Here is a 24,162-nt window from a genome sequence, read left to right as displayed (position 1 = left end):
CACAGCCTGGGGACACAGATGTCATCTGCTGCTTTCCGGATCTCTGGGACTTTTGGACCAGACTGTACTCCCTTACATATGGACTCCTCAGGCCACAAATTTTGATGTTCAAGAATTGATGTCTGCCCTGGGGGTCCAAGGCTTCGCTAATTTCTGCTGTTTATCCAGCGTTGCCTCCCTCTTTGTTTGGTTCTGAGCCCTTAATAAAGGATTTTTGGTTTCAATTATACTTGTCTGTGTGTTTTTCCTTCAAAAAGGACAGTTTGTTTGTGAGGATTCAGGTACATTTCAAAAATACAATGTGAAATTAACAAGAGACACCAACACCAAACAATCTCCTTGAGATTAAATAATACAAGATAATAATGGTGTTGTGGTAACTTGACACACAAAACACACACAAAAATATTCTGGAGTAAAACTAAAAATAAAATAAAACAAAGATCAGCCTTGGAAAAAATACAAACCTAAAATATAAAAAAAATCTGCCTTTAAAAAAAAAAAAATATATATATTTTTGTCAGATGTGACAAATCAAAATATATTAAGGGAATCCCGATAAATAATAAAGAAATAAGTTTGTGAGAAGTCTGTGTGAATATGAGCAGCAAAACTACTTCATTCTTCTCACATTATAAAGAAGAAGAGAGTGTGCTGTATTAAACCATTTTTAACATTGCACCGTGACGAAAGTGTTGTATCCATTGCGAACGCTAATTTTACCCGACCGAGCTGTTCCTTCTCGGAATTTCTTCTGAGCATGCGTGGCACTTTGTGCATCAGAACTGGCCACACACGGTCAGAATTGACGCGATCGGATTTTGTTGTCGGAAAATTTTATAGCCTGCTCTCAAACTTTGTGTGTCGGAAAATCCGATGGAAAATGTCCGATGGAGCCCACACACGGTTGGAATGTCCGACAACACGCTCCGATCGGACATTTTATATCGGAAAATCCGACTGTGTGTACGGGGCATTATAGTTTTTTAAAACTATCGATACACTCTGCTGAAAACCACCAACTGTGGAAGGGAATTCCACATCCTTGTCACTCTTACGGTAAAGAACCCTCTACGCAGTTTAAGATTAAACCTCTTTTCTTCTGAGTGGCCACATGTCTTATTAACCGCTTGCCGACCACGCTATAGCCGAATGACGGCTACAGCTTGGCTCGATAACTCTGGGAGGGCGTACATTGACGTCCTCCCAGAATCCCGCTCTTGCACGCCCCCTGGGGAATATCCGTGACCGCCGGTGCTAATAGCAGCCGTTTACCACGTGATCACTTGTAAACAAACCGGCGTCACATCCGGTTCCTCTCTCCCCTCTCTGTACAGATCGGTACAGTGCGAGGGGAGAGGGCAGAGATCGGTGGCAGCACCTTACACTTCCACAACGTGGCCATATAGAGAGGCCCAACATGCAGGGAGCACCGTAGCTGGATAGCTGGATCTGTAGTGCCCACAGCGCTAATATTTGCCCATTCCAGCCATCCATCCATCCATACCCAGCCATCCATGCTCAGCATACCCATCCATACTCAGCATGCTCATCCATCCATCCATACCCATCTATACTCAGCATACTCATCCATCCATCCATGCTCAGCCATCCATACTCAGCATACTCATCCATCCATCCATGCTCACCCATCCATACTCATCCATACTCAGCATACTCATCCATCCATCCATGCTCAGCTATCCATACTCAGCATGCCCATCCATACTCAGCATACTTATTTATCCATCCATGCTCAGCCATCCATCCTCCGCAATACTCATCCATCCATCCATGCTCACCCATCCATACTCATCCATACTCAGCATACTCATCCATCCATCCATGCTCAGCTATCCATACTCAGCATGCCCATCCATACTCAGCATACTTATTTATCCAGCCATACTCAGCAATACCCAGCAATACTCAGCCGTACTCAGCCATACCCAGCCGTACTCAGCTGTACTCAGCCATACTCAGCCGCACTCAGCCATACTCAGCCGCACTCAGCCATACATAGCCATACACAGCCATCCCATCCATACCCAGCCATACTCAGCCATACTCAGCCATGACCAGCCATACTCAGCCATACTCAGCCGTATCCAGCCATACTCAGCCGTACCCAGCCATACTCAGCCATACTCAGTCGTACCCAGCCATACTCAGCCGTACACAGCCATCCCATTCATACCCAGCCATACTCAGCCATACCCAGCCGCACTTAGCCGTGCCCAGCCATACTCAACCGTACCCAGCCATCCCATCTATACCCAGCCATACTCAGCCGTACCCATCTGTACTCAGCCATACACACCTATCCCATCCATACTCAGCCATACCCAGCTGTACCCAGCCGTACCCAGCCATCCCATCTATACCCAGCCATACTCAGCCATACCCATCCGTACTCAGCCGTACCCGGTCATACTCAGCCATACTCATTCATGCTCAGTCATCCCATCCATACTCAGCCATCCACATCTACGGCTCATGCATTCATGCTCATCCATGCCACATCAGTTATCATCCATGCCACATCCATGTCATTACAGTGCCTCACAAAAGTGTAATAGGTAGTCAAATTAGATTTGAATCTTACGCCCCTAGAACACCTGATGGTGCTCCCTGCATGTTGGGCCTATCTATATGGCCACGTTGTGGAAAAGTGTAAGGAAACCAGTGGTGATCGTCTGGCACGCGCTTGCGCGCATGTGCGCGTGCACGGATGACTACGAACACCTGTGCGCGGTTATGCGCATGCGCGGCGACCGGTGTGCACGCACAGGAGCGCATCCCTGGTGCCAATTGGCACCAGACAGCCTATTTAAGGAGTTCTCTAACCACTGTTCTGTGCTGACTAGTCTTTCAGTTGTTCTCCTGTTACCCTGAACCTGTGATTTCCTGTCTAAATACACGTTGCTGACCTTGGCTCCTGTTTGACCCTGCTTCTGGATCCTGTTTATCTGATCTCTGGCTTGATCCCGGCTCTCCACTGACCCTGCTCCTGGACTATGTTTACTTGATTCCTGGCTCCTGATCCCGGATCCTCATCTGATCTTGCCTTTGCCTGATGTCCTGTTACCGCGCTGCCTGTCTGTTAACGAACCCGGCTTCTCCTATGACCTCACTCCTGCCTCCTGCTTGGCTCAGCGCTGCTGCTACTACAGGCCAACGACTAGCTGCGACTTCCTGCAACAGGTCTTCGAGTCTTCATCTGCAGGCACTCGTGATCCTCCTGGCCCTTGGCTCCTTCTCTTCCACTCTCAGCTGTACTCGGGCTGGAGATACAAGAGAGGCCGACCTCGTCAATTCAGTCTCCCCTCAGGTACGTGACAGTACCTGTCAACCCTTTGTCGGACTGTTACCACCCTCTCCCATGTTGTGCAAGGGTTGCATATGGACTTAGCCCGCATTCGTGACCAACTACTGAGTGCATCCAGCTTGACCTACACACAAGCAGTCCAGCCTTATTCACCTGAGCCCAGGGTACCATTGCCCAAACGCTTTTCCGGAAACCATAGGAAGTTCAGGACTTTCCAGAATTCCTGTGAATTGTACTTCTCCTTGCTTCCTCACAAATTACCTACTGAGGAAGTGAAGGTGGGATTTCTCATTTCCTTGCTGCTAGAGGAACCCCAGGCCTGGGCCTTTCAGCTTCGGGAACAGCATGACCCTGTCCTCGCTTCAGTCAACTCCTTCTTTGCTGCCATGGCCCAAATATACACTAACCCTTTTCGTCATCAGACTTCTGAAACATCATTAAGCCACCTGCAACAGGGCCCCAGGCCTATGGAGGACTATGTCTCTGACTTTCGCCTGTGGAGTGCGGATACGGAATGGAATAACTCAGCCCTACATTTCCAATTTCGCCAGGGACTGTCCGACTCCATCAAGGATGAACTTGCCCGCCTCTCTGAATGACTTAATCTCTCTTTGTATTCAAATTGACCGCCGCCTGCGGGAAAGGCAGTTCGAAAAGGCCGGGAATCCTCACCTTATGCCTGTTTGCTCCATGGACATTCCACCTGCTTCTGCCTTGCTTAAAGATGCTTCTGACGTCAAGAAGGTTCCTCATGCCAGTTTTCCAAGGCCTTCTCTGACTAAACAAGAATGGGTTCATCGTCGCTATAATAAACTTTGTCTCTACTGTGGCGACGAGGGGCATTTCTTACAGACTTGTTTCCGGAGACATCGTAGAAGAGCTCCTCCTCCTCCTGCAGTTGCCGCATTGAACTCCAGCCAGAACTTATCCTGCTGCCAGTCTCTTCTTAGTTAGATGGAAGAACTCTCCCTGTTTCTGCTATTCTCTGGGGCCTGTAGTTGTTTTGTGGACTCTTCCTTTGCAACCCTGCATAATCTGCCCCTGTGTGCTAAAAGAAACAGCTTCATGCTTCACTTGGCAGATGGTTCTAACATCAAATCAGGACCTGTCACCTCAGAGACTGAACCCATCCTGTGCATCTCAGCTTCTGGGCATCGGGAACTCTTACGGTTGGACATAATTTCTTCTCCTTTATTTCCCGTCATCCTTGGTCAGCTCTGGTTAAAGGCACACAATTCTCTCATCAACTGGTCCATGGGGGAAGTGTCTTTTTCTTCCGACTACTGCAGAGAATTTTGCCTTCCTCCTATACCCAGTCCTGAAGCTTCTGTCCTCTGCATTAATATGAATCCTGAAACAATGAAAGTTGTGCTTTCTGTTTATCATGAGTTCCTGGATGTTTTTTATATAAAAGAATGCTGACACTCCCCTGCCCCACAGACCTTACGACTGTCCCATCGAACTCTTACCCGGTGCTGAAATTCACTTTGGCAGGATCTACCCACTCTCGGAGCTTGAACTAAAGGAACTGCAGAAATATATTAATGAAAATCTCGACAAGGGGTTTATCCGGCCATCCTCTTCCCCTGCTGGTGCAGGAATATTCTTCGTTGAGAAGAAGGACCACTCTCTCCGGCTGTGTATTGATTATCAGGACTTAAATAAGGTGACCATTAAAAACCAGTATCTCTTGCCCCTTATCCCTGAGTTCTATAATGGGGGAATTGGCGCTGTTCAACCGCGTATGCAATGGATATTAATCATAAATATAAAGATGGATAAAAAGTAATGAATGAATATAATAAAAATCATATATAAGTGAGAATATCCCAAAACAATACACTGTACTATAAAGTGCAAAGTGCAAAAAATATATATGTGACCTGACATATATCAAATAAATGGTAATCCACAAAAAGTCTTTAGCATTGATATAAAATACCAAGCAACATGTAACAAAAAATCATCTGAAACCACTCTGAACCACTTTGATAAAGTGTCCAACGGGTGGTACTGGTGTGCAAAGTGATGATAAAAAATCCAGTGTCCTAAAAAAAAAAAAAAACTCAATATAGTCTGAAAAAACAGTGACGTATCAATCCAATAAATTAACGAAATTCTTGATGTAGCAAGTGCTCCCCGTCTTCCACTGCACCCCCAATCGTGCCCTCACCAGAGTGCCCAACCCCTGCAGGGGTAACAGGCATGTAGGTTAGGATCCAGCAATGATGTTCCTTGGTGATAATCCTCAGCCCGGTTGCTGTCCTTCCCTTCTCCAATGCAGCGATGTCCTCTTATTAATCCCCAGCGTTAAGCATCCTGTGTTGCACTTTTGCTGCAGTTTTTTAGCCACCAGTTTTTTAGAGGTGACCACTGACCCTGCTCCTGGACTATTTTTACCTGATTCCTGGCTCCTGATCCCGTCACATCATCTGACCTTGCCTTTGCCTGATGTCCTGTTACCGTGCTGCCTGTCTGTTAATGAACCCAGCTTCTCCTATGACCTCGCTCCTGCCTCCTGCTTGGCTCAGCGCTGCTGCTACTACAGCCCTGTGACTAGCTGTGACTTCCTGCAACAGGTCTCCTAGTCTTCATCTGCAGGCACTCGTGTTCCTTCTGGCCCTTGGCTCCTTCTGTTCCACTCTCAGCGGGACCCGGGCTGGACATACAAGAGAGGCCGACCTCGTCAATTCAGTCTCCCCTCAGGTACGTGACAAAAAGTCTCACACATGTGGTATTGCCGTACTCAGGAGGAGTAGGAGAATATATTTTGGGGCGTAATTTTTGGTATGTACATGCTATTTGTTAGAAACAGTGTGTAAATGGATAACGTTGAGTAAAAAAAAAATGCGGTTTCATTTTCTTTACACATTTTCCTAAAACTTGTAGAAAAAAATGACATGTTCAAAAGACTCATTATGCCTCATAGATTATACATTGGGTTGTTTTCTTTCCAAAATGGGGTCATTTTTGGGTTGTTTCCAATGTCCTGATTCTCCAGGGCCTTCAAATGTGCAAGAGGTAGTCAAGAAATTATATGTGTAATTTATGCCCCAAGAACGCCTGATGGCACTCCCTGTATGTGGCCACGCTGTGTAAAAGTCTCACACATGTGGTATCGCCTTAATCAGGAGGAATAGTAGAATGTGTTTTGGGGTGTATGTGCTATGTATTTGTGCTATGTATTTGTACTTTCCTGGCTTGTTAGGGTCTCAAGAAATGAGATAGGCCATCAGTACATTAGGTGTGATCAATTTTCAGAGATTGGCACCATAGCTTGTGGACTCTATAACTTTCACAAAGACCAAATAATATACACCGATTTGGGTTATTTTTACCAAAGATATGTAGCAGTATAAATTTTGGCCAAAATATATGAAGAAAAATTACTAATTTGCAAAATTTTATAACAGAAACAAAGAAAATTTTTTTACAGAATTTTCGATCTTTTTTCTTTTATAGCGCAAAAAAACCCCCAAAAAAACAGCGTTGTTTAATTACCACCAAAAGAAAGCTCTATTTGTGTGAAAAAAGGACAAAAATTTCATATAGGTACAGTGTTGCATGACTGAGTAATTGTCATTCAAAATGTGAGAGCACCGAAAGCTGAAAATTGGTCTGGTTAGGAAGGGGGTTTAAGTGCCCAGTGGGTAAGTGGTTAAACTTCCTTCCGCAAAAAAGTTTTATGGTATTTGTAAATTGAAATCATATCCCCTCTCAAGCGTCTCTTCTCCAGAGAGAATAAGTTCAGTGCTCGCAACCTTTCTTTATAACTAATATCCTCCAGACCCTTTATTAGCTTTGTTGCCCTTCTTTATACTCGCTCCATTTCCAGTACATCCTTCCTGAGGACTGGTGCCCAGAACTGGACAGCATACTCCAGGTGTGGCCGGACCAGATTCTTGTAGAGTGGGAGAATTATCGCTTTATCCCTGGAGTTAATCCCCTTTTTAATGCATGCCAATATTCTGTATGCTTTGTTAGCAGCAGCTTGGCATTGCATGCCATTGCTGAGCCTATCATCTACTAGGACCCCCAGGTTCTTTTCCATCCTAGATTCCCCCAGAGGTTCACCCCTAGTGCGTAGATTGCATTCATATTTTTGCCACCAAAATGCATTATTTTACATTTTTCCACATTAAACCTCATTTGCCATGTAGTTGCCCACCCCATTAATTAATTCAGATCTTCTTGCAAGATTTCCACATCCTGCTGAGAAGTTATTGCCCTGCTTAGCTTTGTGTCGTCCGCAAATACAGTGATTGAGCTGTTTAACCCATCCTCCAACTATGATATGATGAGGATAAAATTATATTTTCCTAAGTATAATTTTTATCCCTGTACTATCTATTTTTGTTGGCCTTGGATTTATGTCAGTAGTTAATAAACACAAGTTGCATTTCCATGATAATGCTGTTTCCATGACAAGCAGTACATTCCAGAGAAACCACTCAGCTTATAACTGAGCTTTTTTAACACTAATATAAATTTACTGAAAAAAACAAACATTTGAAATATAATTGCATACCAAAATGCTATGCACCAAAGCCCAGGGCTTTTTTTCTCAGGGAATAGGTGCAGGAACTCCCTCCTTTTCAAATCACTCCTTGTCTCTGCCCCCTACACACCTCTGCGCAGCGACCTTGGGTTCCACCCCCTATCCACCTACAAGTACCCTCCCTTCCAGTGAATACAGAAACAAGTAATTTGTATAGAATTTGATACTGATAACAAGAAAAGCAATAAAATAGATCCCCTGCAGCCAACAACAATAGACAACCCCCATTCAATAACATACCCCCAGCAACAATAGACCCCCACCAGCAATAATAGATTTCCCAACCGCCAGCAACAACAATCCCCTCCCTCAACAGTAGATCTCTTCCAGCAACAAGTAACCCCCCTCCCACAACAATAGATCCTCCACCAGCAACAATAAACCTCCCCAGCAACACTTGACCCCCCACAACAATAGATCCCCCCAGCGACCATAGATACCCCAGCAGCCAGCATCAGTAGTACCTCCGGCTTACTATAGTACCCCTCGCCATTACATACATTCTGTGCTGAAAGCAGAGCTGGTACAAGGGGGGGCAGAAGGGGCGGATGCCCTGGGCGGTACAATTTATTGGGGTGGGGGGGCACAGTGGAGTGTCCTACCCTTCCCCGACGCCGTCACTAGTTTGCTGGGCCTGCGGGTTTCCCCAGCAACCAGTGACGCTGCGCGCGTGCGCCCGCCCCCTGCTCCTCACCGCAGGTCTCGGAGACGAAGACAAGCTTGCACTCACGGGTCGCAGTAGGGGCGTGACGTCACGTGCGTGCCCCGCCCCCCCTGCTACTCTTGGTTCCCGGGGTCCTGGCTCAGGCTCTCCATATCTCGCAGCTTCTGCCCCTTCGGTATTTCAGTTGTGCGGCGTGCCCTCCTGCATTCATGGTATGTGGGCCAACTAGTGATCACTAATGGCTGGGCATATTTTTATTGTGCACACTGCTTGGCATATTTTGTTAAAGGTCACACTGATGGGCACCTTTTTTTATGTTAAGGGGCACTCTGATGGACAAATTTTATTTTAAGGGGAACGCTGATGGGTATATTTTTAATGTGCACACTGATGGGCATATTTTCTTAAGGGGTACACTGATGGACACATTTTGTTGTGCCCATCAGAGTGCCCTTTAACATAAAATGTGCCCATCAGCGTGCACATTAAAAATATACCCATCAGCGTGCCCCTTAAAATAAAATGTGCCCATCAGAGTGCCCCTTAACATAAAAGGTGCCCATCAGCGTGCCCCTTAACATAAAATAATGGTCAAGCTGATGAGCATATTTTATGTTAAGGGGCACTTTGATGGGCAGTTTTTACATTAGGGGGCATGTTTTGTTGTGCCTATCAGAGTGCCTGTCAGGAAATGTTCCATCCGCTGGTAATATCTGTCATTTGGCATGCAGTACTGAGGTCCACCAGGTGTCTCCTGGCAGTTTGGAACTGTCAGGAGAGCTTTTCCCTGCTGATGTTATGTCATCTTTGGGCCGCAGTACTGGCGTCCACCAGCGGATGGATCCTGGCAGTGTGGAGCATACAGTACCTCCTACAATCAGGTGTCACTTGAGGCCAATCACAGGCCTATAAATACCCGGCAAGCACTCACATGTTTGCCTTGGTTTCTTCATTGCACCCTGACCTGCTAGCTTGTGATCTGATCTTGATTCTGAACCTGTTCCTGTTCCTGTGCCCGATCGCTATCCTCTCCCACCTGTTACCTTGCATCCCTGCCTGCAATCTGATCCATCCATCCTCTCCCTGTCCTGTGTTCCATACCACATCTGCTAATATCTGCTGTGTATGACCCTGGCCTGGCTATTGTTTATGATCCTGGTATTTCCCATTTTTTGTACTTATCTGTCTGTTGTTATTTGTGGGTCTCTGTCTGTGGTTGGTTATTGCACTGTGTCATATTGGAGGTGGTTATACTATATTATTCACTTACTTACTTACTTTATTATACTTTCACTTATATACGTTTTGGTGTTCTCTGTCGCAGATCACACGGTTCTGGTCACACCTGTTCATGACATTAAACCAAGGCCATCTCTGACCAGAAGTGACTGCGCAGAGGAACCATTGTAGTGCTGTTACTGCTACTAAAATGCAATCAGAAACAGTTGTTCTCCTTGCCTCACTGGTGTTGGAGGATAACAATTACTGTCGTCTGGTATTGAAAGACTGGGCCAGGGATCAGCTCCTGGAGTGTATCCATCTGGCCCATTCTCTAGTTGATCAGGGTAGATTACTGTTTAAAAACGTTCAGCCCCTGATACAGGTGTGTGCTGAGCTAGCCTTGTCTAGCAGTCCTAAAGGAAGTAACGATTTTTCTCCCCCCTTAAGTAGTGATCAGGTGGAGTCTCTGGTATGGCTGTTGGAGGATGATGCTGTATACTTTCTGGAGCATTATTCAGCTTTTCCTAAACAGGTGCTAGTGGATTGTATAGATTCGGTGCAGTCCCTGGTTAGACAGGCAGTATGTGAACCCACGTTTGTTCAACCTGTACTACAGGCATGGTCAGACTTATTATTTCCAGCCTCAGTCAGCTCTTCACAACCCGTATCTGCTATTAGACACCTGCCTGCCCAGGAGTCTTTTTCCCCTTCACCCATGGCAACCTCCGTTTCAGCCCAATATACCCTCCTTCCCACCAAATATCAATACCCTGTCTCTACCCGCTGCACTTATCCTGCCTTTAACCTGCCTGCCTCTTCTCTGCTACCTACAACTTCCCCACAAGAACTTCCTCTGGCCACTGTTCCCTTTTCCTTGTCATATCCCAGCCCTTTTCTTCAGTACGCCTCACCTCCTACCTACAGTCTTGCAGTCACCTACAGATCTCCAGCAGTTAATCCAAAGAAGAAACGGAAGTTCTTTCCAACCTAAACAATCCTGCAGGTAACCCAACCTGCCTCCAAACCAACCAACCTGCTCCAGTCTGCTTGCATGCCACCTGATAACCCATCTGATTCTGCCAAATCTCTGCTTGCTATCCAGCCAGTGTCTCAGCCTGATGTGTTCCTGTCTGCTGCCCAGCCTGATGTGTTCCAGTCTGCTGCCCAGCCTGATGTGTTACCGTCTGCTGCCCAGCCTGATGTGTTACCGTCTGCTGCCCAGCCTGATGTGTTACTGTCTGCTGCCCAGCCTGATGTGCCACCGTCTGCTGCCCAGCCTGATGTGCCACCGTCTGCTGCCCAGCCTGATGTGCCACTGTCCGCTGCCCAGCCTGATGTGCCACCATCCGCTGCCCAGCCTGATGTGCCACCATCCGCTGCCCAGCCTGATGTGCTCCTGTCCGCTGCCCAGCCTGATGTGCTCCTGTCCGCTGCCCAGCCCGAGGTGCTCCTGTCCGCTGCCCAGCCTGAGGTGCTCCTGTCCGCTGCCCAGCCTGATGTGCCAGTGTCTGCTACTCAGCCTGTTGTACCAATGCCTGTGCCCGCTGTCCAGTTTGAGGTCCCAGTGCCTGCTGCTCAGCCTGACATCCCAGTGTCCATCTTCCAGTCTGACGCTCCAGTGACTACTGCCCAGTCCGATGTACCTGTTGTTCAGCCTGTTGTGCCAGTACCTGCTGTTCTGCCTGTTGTGCCAGCACCTGTACCTGCTGCCCAGTCTGAAATTCCAGTACCGGCTGCCCGGTTTGAAGTTCCAGTGCCTGCTATCCAGTCTGATGCACCTGTTATTCAGCCTGTTGTGCCAGCACCTGTTGTTCTGCCTGATGTGCCAGCGCCTGTGTCTGCTGCCCAGTCTGAAGGTCCAGTACCTGCTGCCTGGTCTGATGTCTCGGTGCCCGCTGTCCAGTCTGATGAGCCTGCCTTCCAGTCTGATGTGCCCGCTTCCCAGTCTGATGTGCCCGCTTCCCGGCCTAATGTGCCCACCTTCCAGCCTGATGTCTCGTTGCTTGCTTTCCAGCCTGGTGTCTCGTTGCCTGCCCTCCAGCCTGATGTCTTGAAATTCGTGTCTCAGCCTGAAGTTTCGGTGCCCGTGTCTCAGCCTGAAGTTTCGTTGCCCGTGTCTCAGCCTGAAGTTTCGGTGCCCGTGTCTCAGCCTGAAGTTTCGTGCCCGTTACCCAGTCTGCTGAAACGGGTGCCCGTTACCCAGTCTGCTGAACCGGTGCCCGTTACCCAGTCTGCTAAACCAGAGTCCGTCACTCGGCCTGTTAAGCCAGTACCTGTTATTCGGCTTGCGGGACCAGTGCCCAGTGTCCAGCTCACTGAGCCGGGGCCCGTTACCCAGCCCACTGGGCCGGGCCCGTTACCCAGCTTGCTGAGCCGGTGCCTGTGATCCAGCCTGCCCTTACGGTGCTCGCTGTTCAGCCTAATGTTCCAGAGCCTGCTGCCCAGCTCGAGGACCCGGAGCCTGCTGCCCAGCTCGAGGACCCGGAGCCCGCTGTCTGCCCTGAGGTGCCTGATGCCCAGCCTGAAGTGCCTGTTGCCAAGCCTGACGTACCCCCATCTGTTGTTCTGTTTGATGCCATAGACTATGGACAATTACAACCAGTTGGAGTGTCCAGAGGCCGCTACTTTGAGGGGGGGTACTGTCAGGAAATGTTCCATCCGCTGGTAATATCTGTCATTTGGCATGCAGTACTGAGGTCCACCAGCAGGTGTCTCCTGGCAGTTTGGAACTGTCAGGAGAGCTTTTCCCTGCTGATGTTATGTCATCTTTGGGCCGCAGTACTGGCATCCACCAGCGGATGGATCCTGGCAGTGTGGAGCAGACAGTACCTCCTACAATCAAGTGTCACTTGAGGCCAATCACAGGCCTATAAATACCCGGCAAGCACTCACATGTTTGCCTTGGTTTCTTCATTGCGCCCTGACCTGCTAGCTTGTGATCTGATCCTGATTCTAAACCTGTTCCTGTGCCCTGAACCTGTGACCCGTGTTTCTGATCCTGTCTCTCTGTCCCGATCCCTATCCTGTCCCACCTGTGACCTTGCATCCCTGCCTGCAATCTGATCCATCCATCCTCTCCCTGTCCTGTGTTCCATACCCCATCTGCTGATATCTGCTGTGTATGACCCTGGCCTGGCTATTGTTTATGATCCTGGTATTTCCCATTTATTGTACTTATCTGTCTGTTGTTATTTATGGGTCTCTGTCTGTGGTTGGTTATTGCACTGTGTCATATTGGAGGTGGTTATACTATATTATTCACTTACTTACTTACTTTATTATACTTTCACTTATATACGTTTTGGTGGCCTCTGTCGCAGATCACACGGTTCTGGTCACACCTGTTCATGACAGTGCCCCTAATATAAAATGTGCCCATCAGGGTGCCCCTTAACATACAATTTGCCCATCAGAGCATCCCTTAATATAAAATGTGTCCATGGGCAAATTTTATGTTAAGGGACACGCTGTTGGACATATTTTCTTTTAAGGGGCTCTCTGATGGGCAAATTTTCTGTTAAGGGGCACTCTGATGGACGCATTTTCTGTTAAGGGGCACTCTGATGGGCAAATTTTCTGTTAAGGGGCACTCTGATGGACAAGTTTTCTGGTAAGGGGCACTCTGATGGGCAAATTTTCTGGTAAGGGGCACTCTGATGGGCAAATTTTCTGTTAAGTGGCACTCTGATGGGCAAATTTTATGGTAAGCGGCACTCTGATGGGCATATTTTCTGTTAAGGGGCACTCTGATGGGCGAATTGTATGTTAAGGGGCACTCTGATGGGCAAATTTTATGTTAAGGGGCACGTTTTGTTGTGCCCATCAGAGTGCCCCCTAATATAAAATGTGCCCATCAGGGTGCTCCTTAACATAAAATTTGCCCATTAGAGTGTCTCTTAACATAAAATGTGCCCATCAGCACATTGATTCTTTCTTAAAAACGGGGGGGGGGGGGCAGTTTGCCAACTTCGCCCTGGGCACCAAATGGCCTTGTCCCAGCACTGGCTGGAGGTGCCGGAACTGCGCTCCTCCGCATTCCCCCGCGTTCCTGCAGAAAAAAAGCTCTGCCAAAGCCCAATGCTCATCAGCTAGGGGTGTGTTTTTTAGGAGGAGAACCATGCTTTTGGGGTTTCTTTCTGTTAAAATACCATTTCAATACTTATTGACAAACAAGGCATTCTGCTGACACCAATAATAAAATAAAAAAAAAAATCTAAAACGTGTAGTCACCAACACAGGAGTAAAGGGAAAAATCACACAACAATGATACCTTTTCTGGTGATGGCTGCCAAAGGTTGAATTTCCCTTTCATTTACTGAAAGTGACAGTGGATTTCCCCAAAGGGGACACAGACAGTAATAAAAAGGCAGATTTTGAATCCTTACTGAGAATGAAAAGTTTAAGCTGGAGTTCCTCTTTAAGCAGTACCCAGAAATTGTGTTTTTTTTCTCCTGAACCCTTTTTAAATCCTGCTATTCTGAGTTCAGCAAATAAAAGCAAATTAATTCATACGCGGATAATAGTAAAACATAATAAGTCTGGTATTTTTTTTTTTTTTTTTTTTACTGTAACATTGAAGCTGACTTGAAAGATTACATAGAAGGATTGTTTCCCTAGCAACACCAGCTCATTTCTGAACACTAACATTACACTTGCTGCTTAACATTACAGAGCGCAATTATTGGCACTTTCAAGACATGTCTATTCTGTACAGACTTAATGCTATTACCACCGTAATATTGTGTTAAACTGTGAAAAAATAGTACAGCAAACAGTAACATTAGCAAATTCATACTAATGGAGGTATAGCAGGTGTAGCAGATGTAGTAATACAAATGTGATGGCTTTATGTAACATGCATTCATACTGGTAGGGTTAAACATGCAGATACTGCATGTTGCAATTTGAAATTTACCATCATGTGTAATGTGTGTGAAAGTAACTAACTACATCATGGATGGATGGTTAACTGTGGCTGTATTCTCGATAACATGAAAGAATATATATCATTCATGCTGTCCCTATTGAAACTGGTAGGAAACAGTTAGGGCTCATTTACAATTGCTTCAACTTCAACACACATTAAAGCACCTACTGCTTCAACATGCTTTTTGATGCATTTTTGATGCTTCTGTAATGCTTCGGTGGTGCTTCGGTGATGCTTTTCTGAAGCTTTAGTTAAGCTTGGCAGATGCCCTATGTGTGTGTTGATATCTCATACCTGCAATACCTCCAAAACAAAGATAAGCTAAAGCTGAAAAATAGCCTCTCAAAAGCTGCAGGCGCTTCAAGAGAGCTTTGTCATTGACTTCTATGGAGGCTCTGAAGACGCTTTGAAGCACCACTAAAGCTACATGGGGTATAATTTTTGAAGCGAAGCAAAGCAAAAGTAATGTGTAAACAGGACTGTAGGCTACCCATTTTATTTAGTGATGGGTGCTTTGATTGGCGTTCAGAGTGCTTTAAAAAAAAGCGTGTTCAATGCCATGTTTTGAAACAAATGTAAGCAAGCTCTTAAATTGACACTAAATGATGTCCTTATTCTCCAAAAATCATCCATACACATACAATGCTTAATGGCCCTGTAATCAATTTTTTTGTGAAATAATTTCTTACTTATGTTTTTCTACCTCCTTGTAACATCCTCTGAGAGCTCATAAATCTCTTATTTTCCCCCTCACTTGTGTTTGGAATGAGCAGTGCATGTTAGTTGTAGTCATGTGCACTGCTATACGCACAAATCCCATAGTATATAGTCCCAAGTCCATCTCCAGAGTAATCAAGTGAGGGTTGCTACGTTCATCAATACAGTGGGACCATGGAGAATTAATGTAGCCACCCTTTTACAGGAAGTCAAATCACAGCAGCAAAAAAAAAAGAAATTGGAGATTTGGAATGGCTAAGTATAACAGAAGGTACTTTTTTCTATACATACTTGAACTAGCACTTAAACTAGGCTAAACTGTATAACTGCACTCAGTGGCCACTGTATCATACACGTGTCACAAAACTACTACACCAGCATATTTGAGTACTTGAAACTCTTAATACTTTTCTTCTTTTGATCGCCTGTTTTTTCATTACAAGTCATCAATCTGATTAACTTTTTTCATTGTATTTTTACTTTTATTTTTACTTACAGTATTTCACAAAAGTGAGTAGAGTCCTCACATTTTTGTAAATATTTTATTATATCTTTTCATGTGACGACACTGAAGAAATGACACTTTGCTACAATGTAAAGTAGTGAGTGTACAGCTTGTATAACAGTGTAAAATTGCTGTCGCCTCAAAATAACACAACACACAGCCTTCAATGTCTAAACCTCTGGCAACAAAAGTGAGTACACCCCTAATTGAAAATGTCCAAATTGGGCCCAAAGTGTCAATTTTTTGTGTGGCCACCATTATTTTCCAGCACTGCCTTAACTCTCTTGGGCATGGAATTCACCAGAGCATCACAGGTTGCCACTGGAGTCCTCTTCCACTCCTCCATGACGACATCACCAAGCTGGTAGATGTTAGAGACCTTGTGCTCCTCCACCTTCCATTTGAGGATGCTCCACAGATTCTAAATAGGGTTTAGGTCATGCTTGACCAGTCCATCACCTTTACCCTCAGCTTCTTTAGCAAGGCAGTGGTTGTCTTGGAGGTGTGTTTGGGGTTGTTATCATGTTGGAATACTGCCCTGCGGCCCAGTCTCCGCAGGGAGGGGATCATGCTCTGCTTCAGTATGTCACAGTACATGTTGGCATTCATGGTTCCCTCAATGAACTATAGCTCCCCAGTGTCGGCAGCACTCATGCAGCCCCAGACCATGACACTCCCACCACCATGCTTGACTATAGGCAAGACACACTTGTCTTTGTACTCCTCACCTGGTTGCCGCCACACACGCTTGACACCATCTGAACCAAATAAGTTTATCTTGGTGTCATCAGACCACAGGACATGGTTCCAGTAATCCATGTCCTTAGTCTGCCTGTCTTTTTCAAACTGCGGGCTTTCTTGTGCATCATCCTTAGAAGAGGCTTCCCTCTGGGATGACAGCCATGCAGACCAATTTGATGCAGTGTGCAGTGTATGGTCTGAGCACTGACAGGCTGACCCGCCACCCCTTCAACCTCTGCAGTAATGCTGGCAGCACTCATATTTCCCAAAGACAACCTCTGGATATGACGCTGAGCACATGCACTCAACTTCTTTGGTCGACCATGGCGAGGCCTGTTCTGAGTGGAACCTGTCCTGTTAAACCGCTGTATGGTCTTGCCCACCATGCTGCAGCTCAGTTTCAGGGTCTTAACAGTCTTTTTATGGCCTAGGCCATCTTTATGTAGAGCAACAATTCTTTTTTTCAGATCCTCAGAGAGTTCTTTGCCATGAGGTGCCATGTTGAACTTTCAGTGACCAGTATGAGAGAGTAAGAGTGATAACACCAAATTTAACACACCTGCTCCCCATTCACACCGGGGAGGGAAAATGGCTAATTGGGCCCACTTTGGACATTTTCACGTAGGGGTGTGCTCACTTTTGTTGCCAGAGGTTTAGACATTAATGGCTGTGTGTTGAGTTATTTTGAAGGGACAACAAATTTACACTGCTACAAAAGCTGTACACTAACTACTTTACATTGTAGCAAAGTGTAATTTCTTCAGTGTTGTCACATGCAAAGATATAATAAAATATTTACAAAAATGTGAGGGGTGTACTCACTTTTTTGAGATACTGTATCTTAAAAAATAAACCTGCAGCTAGTTGGATCTCCTGAAGGCTACTGCAATGCATTAAAGGCATGTGGTCTGGCTACAGGCATATACTGTGTGTACTGTTATACTGCCTGCTTTAGATAAAAATATTACTGAGGCTGTGGCCTATCACCAAGTAGTTTTTTGATGTTGCCGTGGGGTGGTTTCACATGCAGGAAGGTGACAGATGTTAAAAAGGCTTTCTTTGAAATTGGCATTGACATTAGATGGTATCAATGGCGAGTAGGCACAAGGTGTGAATGGTGATGCTAGATAAATTCATTTTTCAGATATATTCATTATTAATTGAAAGCACAGTGCCCCTGCTGCCCTGCATTTTATCAGAATATCCAAAACAACATAAATGCTGGGAATGCTTCTAATTGTATTATTAACAAGTCCTGCTATATAATTAAAGGATGTTGACCTCACCTAAAACTCCTGGCATAAAGCAACCTGCCAGACCTGGTCAAAATGATTCTTAATTTGAGGCCCTGTGTGATACAAAATTGCTTAAATTTTATTTTAGAAAATATATAAACAATGTACATTTTATCCCAATTCCCATGAAATGGCAATGTTTTAATAAACAGGGCCTCCTGACAGTCCAGATTTTACTCATAAATCCACATCATGCAGCTAGAAGCAAATAGGGATGGACGAATGGTTTGGCCCGAGCATAAGATTGAGCCGAACATTTGCCAGGTAGGCCGTTCGCCTAAAAATAAAAACCGACGGTAAAAAAAAAAAAAGAAAGAAAAAAACGGCGGATCTGGTATGGATTTGGAGAGGGACCCCACATGAACCCCCCCCCCAAAAAAAACAGCATGGGCCTTTATCCAGGCATGCAGCCTGGCAGGTCAGGAAAGTGGGGGACGAGGGAGTGCCACATCCCTTCTGAACCATACCAGGCCACATGCTCCTGCCTCCCACCCCAAAGCACATTGTCTTCACGTTGATAGGCACAAGGGCCTCATCCCCACAACCATGGCCGGTGGTTGTGAGGGTCTACGGGTGGGGGGCTTATCGGAATCTGGAAGCCCCTATAACAAGCGGGCCCGCAGATCCCGGCCCCCCATGTGAATGAGTATTGGGTACATAGTACTCGTGGGAGCCGCCGTTCACCGCAGGGGCTCGGAAGGAATGGCACACGTGGGCCATTCCTTCAGAGTGCATGCGCCAGTGATGTCACTGGCTGCATGCACTGGAAATATCTCCTAAACTGTACAGGTTTAGAAAAGGGTCAGCCGTCAATCATAACAATGTATAATTGACCATCGATAATAGACGTGTATAGGCAACTTGATTCCACTCAAACCACACATCTCCATCCTTGGATCATAGTGTGAAAGGGGGGAATTTTGGAACTTTAAATGAGGTATATGGTCCAAATGAGCATATACCTCCATCCCTATTAATCGTTAAGAAAAGGGGGGGATTTGGGACTTTGAGTGAGATGTATGTTAGACAAAAAAAATTGCACAATAATGAGAAAGTTTATTCATATAAATACACATGGGACATGGTACATAGCAGATATGATGAGCTGATGGGCATATAATAGACAAATAAAAAAATTCCATTATTGCATATGATACATAAAATCAAGAAAAGGGTATAATATAAACACATGATTGAATAAAAAACTGCATTGAAAAGCTTGACGCATTTCGTGGATGAAGTTCCACTTCTTTATAAGCAAGTGCAGAATGCGTATCTATAAAAAAAATCCAAATTACTCCATTAAATTAAATAAGGTTGTAGGGGGAGGAGAAAACCAAACACCCCAAAATTACTTACATATCAGCTCTAAAGTTGGCCATGGGATGCTAAAACCTGATAGTGGAGGAAAGCCGGGAAATATCCCTGCCCGGAGCTGTGGTGGCGTAAAACTGCGGGCAGCCAAAGCGGAGAACACCACACTTGAGTGGAGAGATGCAAAGTGTCCATGGTGAGCTGCATGATGATGCCTGAAAACAGCTCCAACCTGTGTGAAATGTAAAATGAAAGTGTGGTCAATGAAAAGTGTGGGGTATAACTAGCGAAGAGCATGGAGCCTATAGTGATGGGGTCAATGTGAAAGTGAAGGAGCAGAAAAAAGTGTAGTGAAGACCACCAGAGAACCTCACACCAAGACAAACAAAGGTGGTAGGGTACAACATTCTGAGATCACGACAGACCAATCCTGTCCAGCGATTCAGGACTTGCAAAAGTGTGAAAGGAAAAGAGCAGAAGAAGTGTAGTGAAGACAACCAGAGAACCTCACACCAAAACAAAACAAACAAAAGATGATGAGGTACAACAACTTGAAATCACGACAGACCAATCCTGTCCAGAGATTCAGGGACTAACTAGAGTGCCGAAAAAACAAGAAACCCCAAAGGGGGGGGGTTTGAAGGAAGTGAGTGTACCTGGTGATCCCAGTGCTAGACATGGCTTCCATATGTGATCCAGGAAGTGCTACCTATAAATTTAGATAATCTATTGGCCAGTATCTTTGTCAGCATTTTTAGATCATTGTTGATCAGAGATATAGGCCTGTAATTGCTGACATCAGAGTGGTCCTTACCCGGTTTGGGGATAATTGAAACATAAGCCTCCCTGGACCCCTTTGTGAGGGGTCCAGGGAGCTCCCCTCACAAAGGGAGTTGAAGAATCTTGTTAAGAATGGAGTAATAGTGGGAGCAAATACTTTCTAGTACCCAGTAGAGAACCCATCTGGTCCTGGGGATGAGCCCTTTTTCAAGTTTTTGATCACTTCCAATATCTCTGCTTCCGCAATCGGTTGATCTAAGGCTGATCTCTGTCTGTTTTCCAGCTTAGGGAGCGGAATCTCATCTAAAAAAGCAGAAAGACCTGAAGGTCGGGATCCCCGCTCCCCCTTATATAGTTTGGCATAAAATTCATGAAACGCGGCCATAATCCACTGAGGATTTAGTGTAATGCCCCGTACATGCGATCGGATTTTCTGACAACAAAACCGTGGATTTTTTTCCAGTAGGATGTTGGCTCAAACTTGTCTTGCATACACACGGTCACACAAATGTTGGCCAAAAATTACAAACGTGAGAATGCGGTGACATACAACACGTACCACGAGCTGAGAAAAAGGAAGTTCAATAGCCAGTGTGGCTCCTTCTGCTTGTTTAAGAGCATGCGTGAACTTTTGTGTGACGGACTTGTGTACACACGATTGGACTTTCCAACAACAAATTTTGTTGTCAGAAAATTTGAAAACCTGCTCTCAAACATTTGTGTGCAGAAATTCCGGCAGTGGATTCATTAGGAAGCATATTACCATCGAGTGATCTGACAGAGGTAAATCCCTGATGATCGACTTGGTAAGGACGCAGTAAAGAAGTGCAACAATTCCCTGATTTGTCTAACATGTTATCTAGTGCAATATAGGAGTCCCCCCTCCCATTAGTAGAGTGCTCATAAAATGAGGAGAGAGGGTGTTTATCATGGAGTGAAAAAACTGGGCTTGTCCGCCGTTCGGAGCATAATAGGAGACAAATGTGTATGTGGTCCTTTTCAGAGAGCCTGCCAGGAGAAAATATCTACCCTCAGAGTTTCTGAATTTTTTGGGGGGGAAAAGGCGGTGTTTTTACCGAAAAAATTCCCACCCCTTTAGTCTTGTCTGCCGCGTTAGCTAAGTAGAATTGGGGAAATTTGGCATGTATAAATTTTGGGTTATATTGTTTGAGGAAGTGTGTTGCTTGTAAGAGGAGTATCTCAATATGTTGGGAGTGGGAGAGCTGAAAATAGTTCTGGTGCTTCAGTGGCAAGTTCAGTCCTTGGGCGTTGTGAGAGGCTACCTTAAAGGGAGTTGGCATGTCATTGGGTAAAGCCATGGATCAGAAGGGAAATGAAATGCATTACTGTGTAGAGACCTACCTTCCTCCATGTGAAACCGGTCTGAAACCAAATATGGTAGACGAGGAGGTGTACCTTCATTAACAGCATAATTATATTGCTTTCATAGTGCCTGAAAGGAGAAAGAAAAGATAAGGTGAGCTAGGAAATGAGGGACAGAAGGAGAATATCAAAAAGAAAGGGTCCGGGGAGGTCATGGGAATAGCTTCCCACTGGGCTCCCCAGTGACAAAGAGATGGGGACAGGCATGCCTACCCCCACTCTAAGGCAAAACCACACAAGATTCTGTCTGGGTGGCAGAACAACATCTGCCATCAGGAGTGTCAACATTCGACTACCGAAGGCAGAGGGAGGAGCATAACTACCGCTCCGGCCAAAGTGAGTTCTCAACACCAGATTATAAAAATGAAATCCCCTGTAGCATAACTTAGCTATGGTAATAATGAGCCTGGGAGGCCCTCCCTCCGCCGAGGCAGAATCCCCCGTCCATAGACCCTCGGAGAGCGCTAGGCACCTCCATCAGAGTCGAAGCCTCCCTCCTCCAACTCCACGCGCAAGGAATCCGGCAACAATCAGGGCCCATTCTAGTAAATCTAGGTAATACTGTTAAGGGACCAAAGACCCCGCTAAGTTGTCATTCTAAGAGGAAGCATATAGCTATTCGTGCTACCAGGGTGACCGGGGGGGCATGGTGAGAGAGAGATCCTCACCCTAAGCCCAAATCCCGAGTCCCCCCAGACATCAAGTAGGCCTGGTTAACATAAGGCTAATGAGGGACGGGCCAAACATACTTTTAAATGTTAAACAAGACCTATACCTGACCGTGAAACTAGTAACATATTGTCCAGTGAACTAAGTAATCTATTAGAGGAAGTGTAAATTCAAAGGTGAACAAATAGACTACCAAATGAAGAGGTGGGACTCCCTAAGAAGTGAAATCACAAGCTGATGCCTGTAACTACAAAGGAGGGATGGAATAATGTCAGAAGTTCAAGGTGGATGAGAGTCTTTGGATCTTTTGGGCTGTTGTTTCTGCCACATCGGAGCGATTAGACTTTGCGGTGAGGGGCGCTTTGCCGATCCAGTATTCTTATGACCTGAGGATGAGGATGGATCTTGGGAGATGAGGCCAAGATGATCTAATAAACGTTCGCCATCTTGAAAAGTGGAGAAGCCATGTGTCTTGCCTTTGTATACCAAGGAGAGGCGAAAATGGAACGACCACTGATATTTGATGGACTTCTGGGTAAGGTTTTAAGAAGCGGTTTCAAGGTTCTCCGTCACTGAATAGTAGAAGGGGATAGATCTGAGAAGACTTGGATTGGGTGACCCTGGATAGACAGCCTTTGTTTCCCCAAATAAATGTTGTTATCTGAGATTGAAACTTCTCTAATTGATGTTTCTTTACCAGAATTGGAAGGGAGTGAAAAAGATATAGGATCCTGGGAAAGAGGGTCATTTTGATCGAGTGCACCCTACCCAGCCATGACAGGTCTCCCTGTTCCCAGCTGGACACATCCACACCCAATTTTTTAAACATAGGAGGGTAATTGCTATTATATGGTTGGTCTACATTGGCTGCCAAGTTGATACCCAGGTAAGGAATGTGTGACGAATGCCAGACAAATTCAAAGTGGTCTTTAAGCCGTTCAACCAACGGTGCTGGGGTGAAAATATTTAACGCTGCCGATTTGGTCATGTTGACTTTAAGGTCAGAGACCCTCCCAACGTCCTGTAAGAGTTTAACAATATTAGGAGTAGATATAAGGGGGGAGGTGATGAACAGTAGCAGGTCATCCGCAATTATTATTATTATTATTATACAGGATTTATATAGCACCAACAGTTTGCGCAGCGCTTTACAACATGAAGGCAGACAGTACACTTACAATACAAATCAATACAGGAGGGATCAGAGGGCCCTGCTCGTTAGAACTTACAATCTAGAAGGGAGGGTCAAGTGGAAACAAAAAGGTAATAACTGTGGGGGATGAGCTGATGGAAAAAATGAAAATACAGTTGTTAAGTGTGGGTAGGGTAGGCTTCTCTGAAGAGAAGAGTTTTCAGCGATCGTCTAAAAACTAATAGAGTAGGAGATAAGCGGACAGATTGGGGTAGGGCATTCCATAGGATTGGAGAGGCTTTGGAAAAGTCCTGGAGGCGAGCATGGGAGGAGGTGATGAGGGAGCTAGAGAGCAGGAGGTCTTGAGAGGAACGAAGAGAATGAGTAGGTTGGTATTTAGAGACTAAGCTAGTGATGTAGCTGGGGGCGAAATTGTGGATGGCTTTGTACGTAGTTGTTAGAATTTTGAATTTAATTCTTTGGCTGAGCAGAAGCCAGTGGAGGGATTGACAGAGAGGAGTGGCAGACACAGAGCGATTGGTAAGGTGGATGAGTCTGGCAGCGGCATTCATGATGCATTGAAGAGGTGATAGACTATGTAGAGGTAAGCCAATGAGAAGGGAGTTGCAGTAGTTGAGGCGAGAGATGATCAGCGAGTGAATTAAGAGCTTTGCTGTGTCATTGGTTAGAAAGGGGCGTATTTTGGAGATGTTGCGGAGGTTGAGGCTGCAGGATTTGGACAGTGATTGGATGTGTTGCTTGAAAGACAGTTGAGAGTCTAGGACTACACCTAGAACCTTGGCATGTGGGGATGGGATTATAGTTGTGCCATCAATTTTGACAGAGAGATCAGGGGAAGGGGCATATGGGGGAGGAAAAATTATAAGTTCGGTTTTGGATAGATTGAGTTTGAGGAAGTGGTGTGACA

Source organism: Aquarana catesbeiana, linkage group LG05, assembly GCF_042186555.1.
Source record: "Aquarana catesbeiana isolate 2022-GZ linkage group LG05, ASM4218655v1, whole genome shotgun sequence".
Lineage (NCBI taxonomy): Eukaryota > Metazoa > Chordata > Amphibia > Anura > Ranidae > Aquarana > Aquarana catesbeiana.
The sequence above is the reverse complement of the archived record's forward strand: the minus strand, read 5'-3'. Positions refer to the sequence as shown.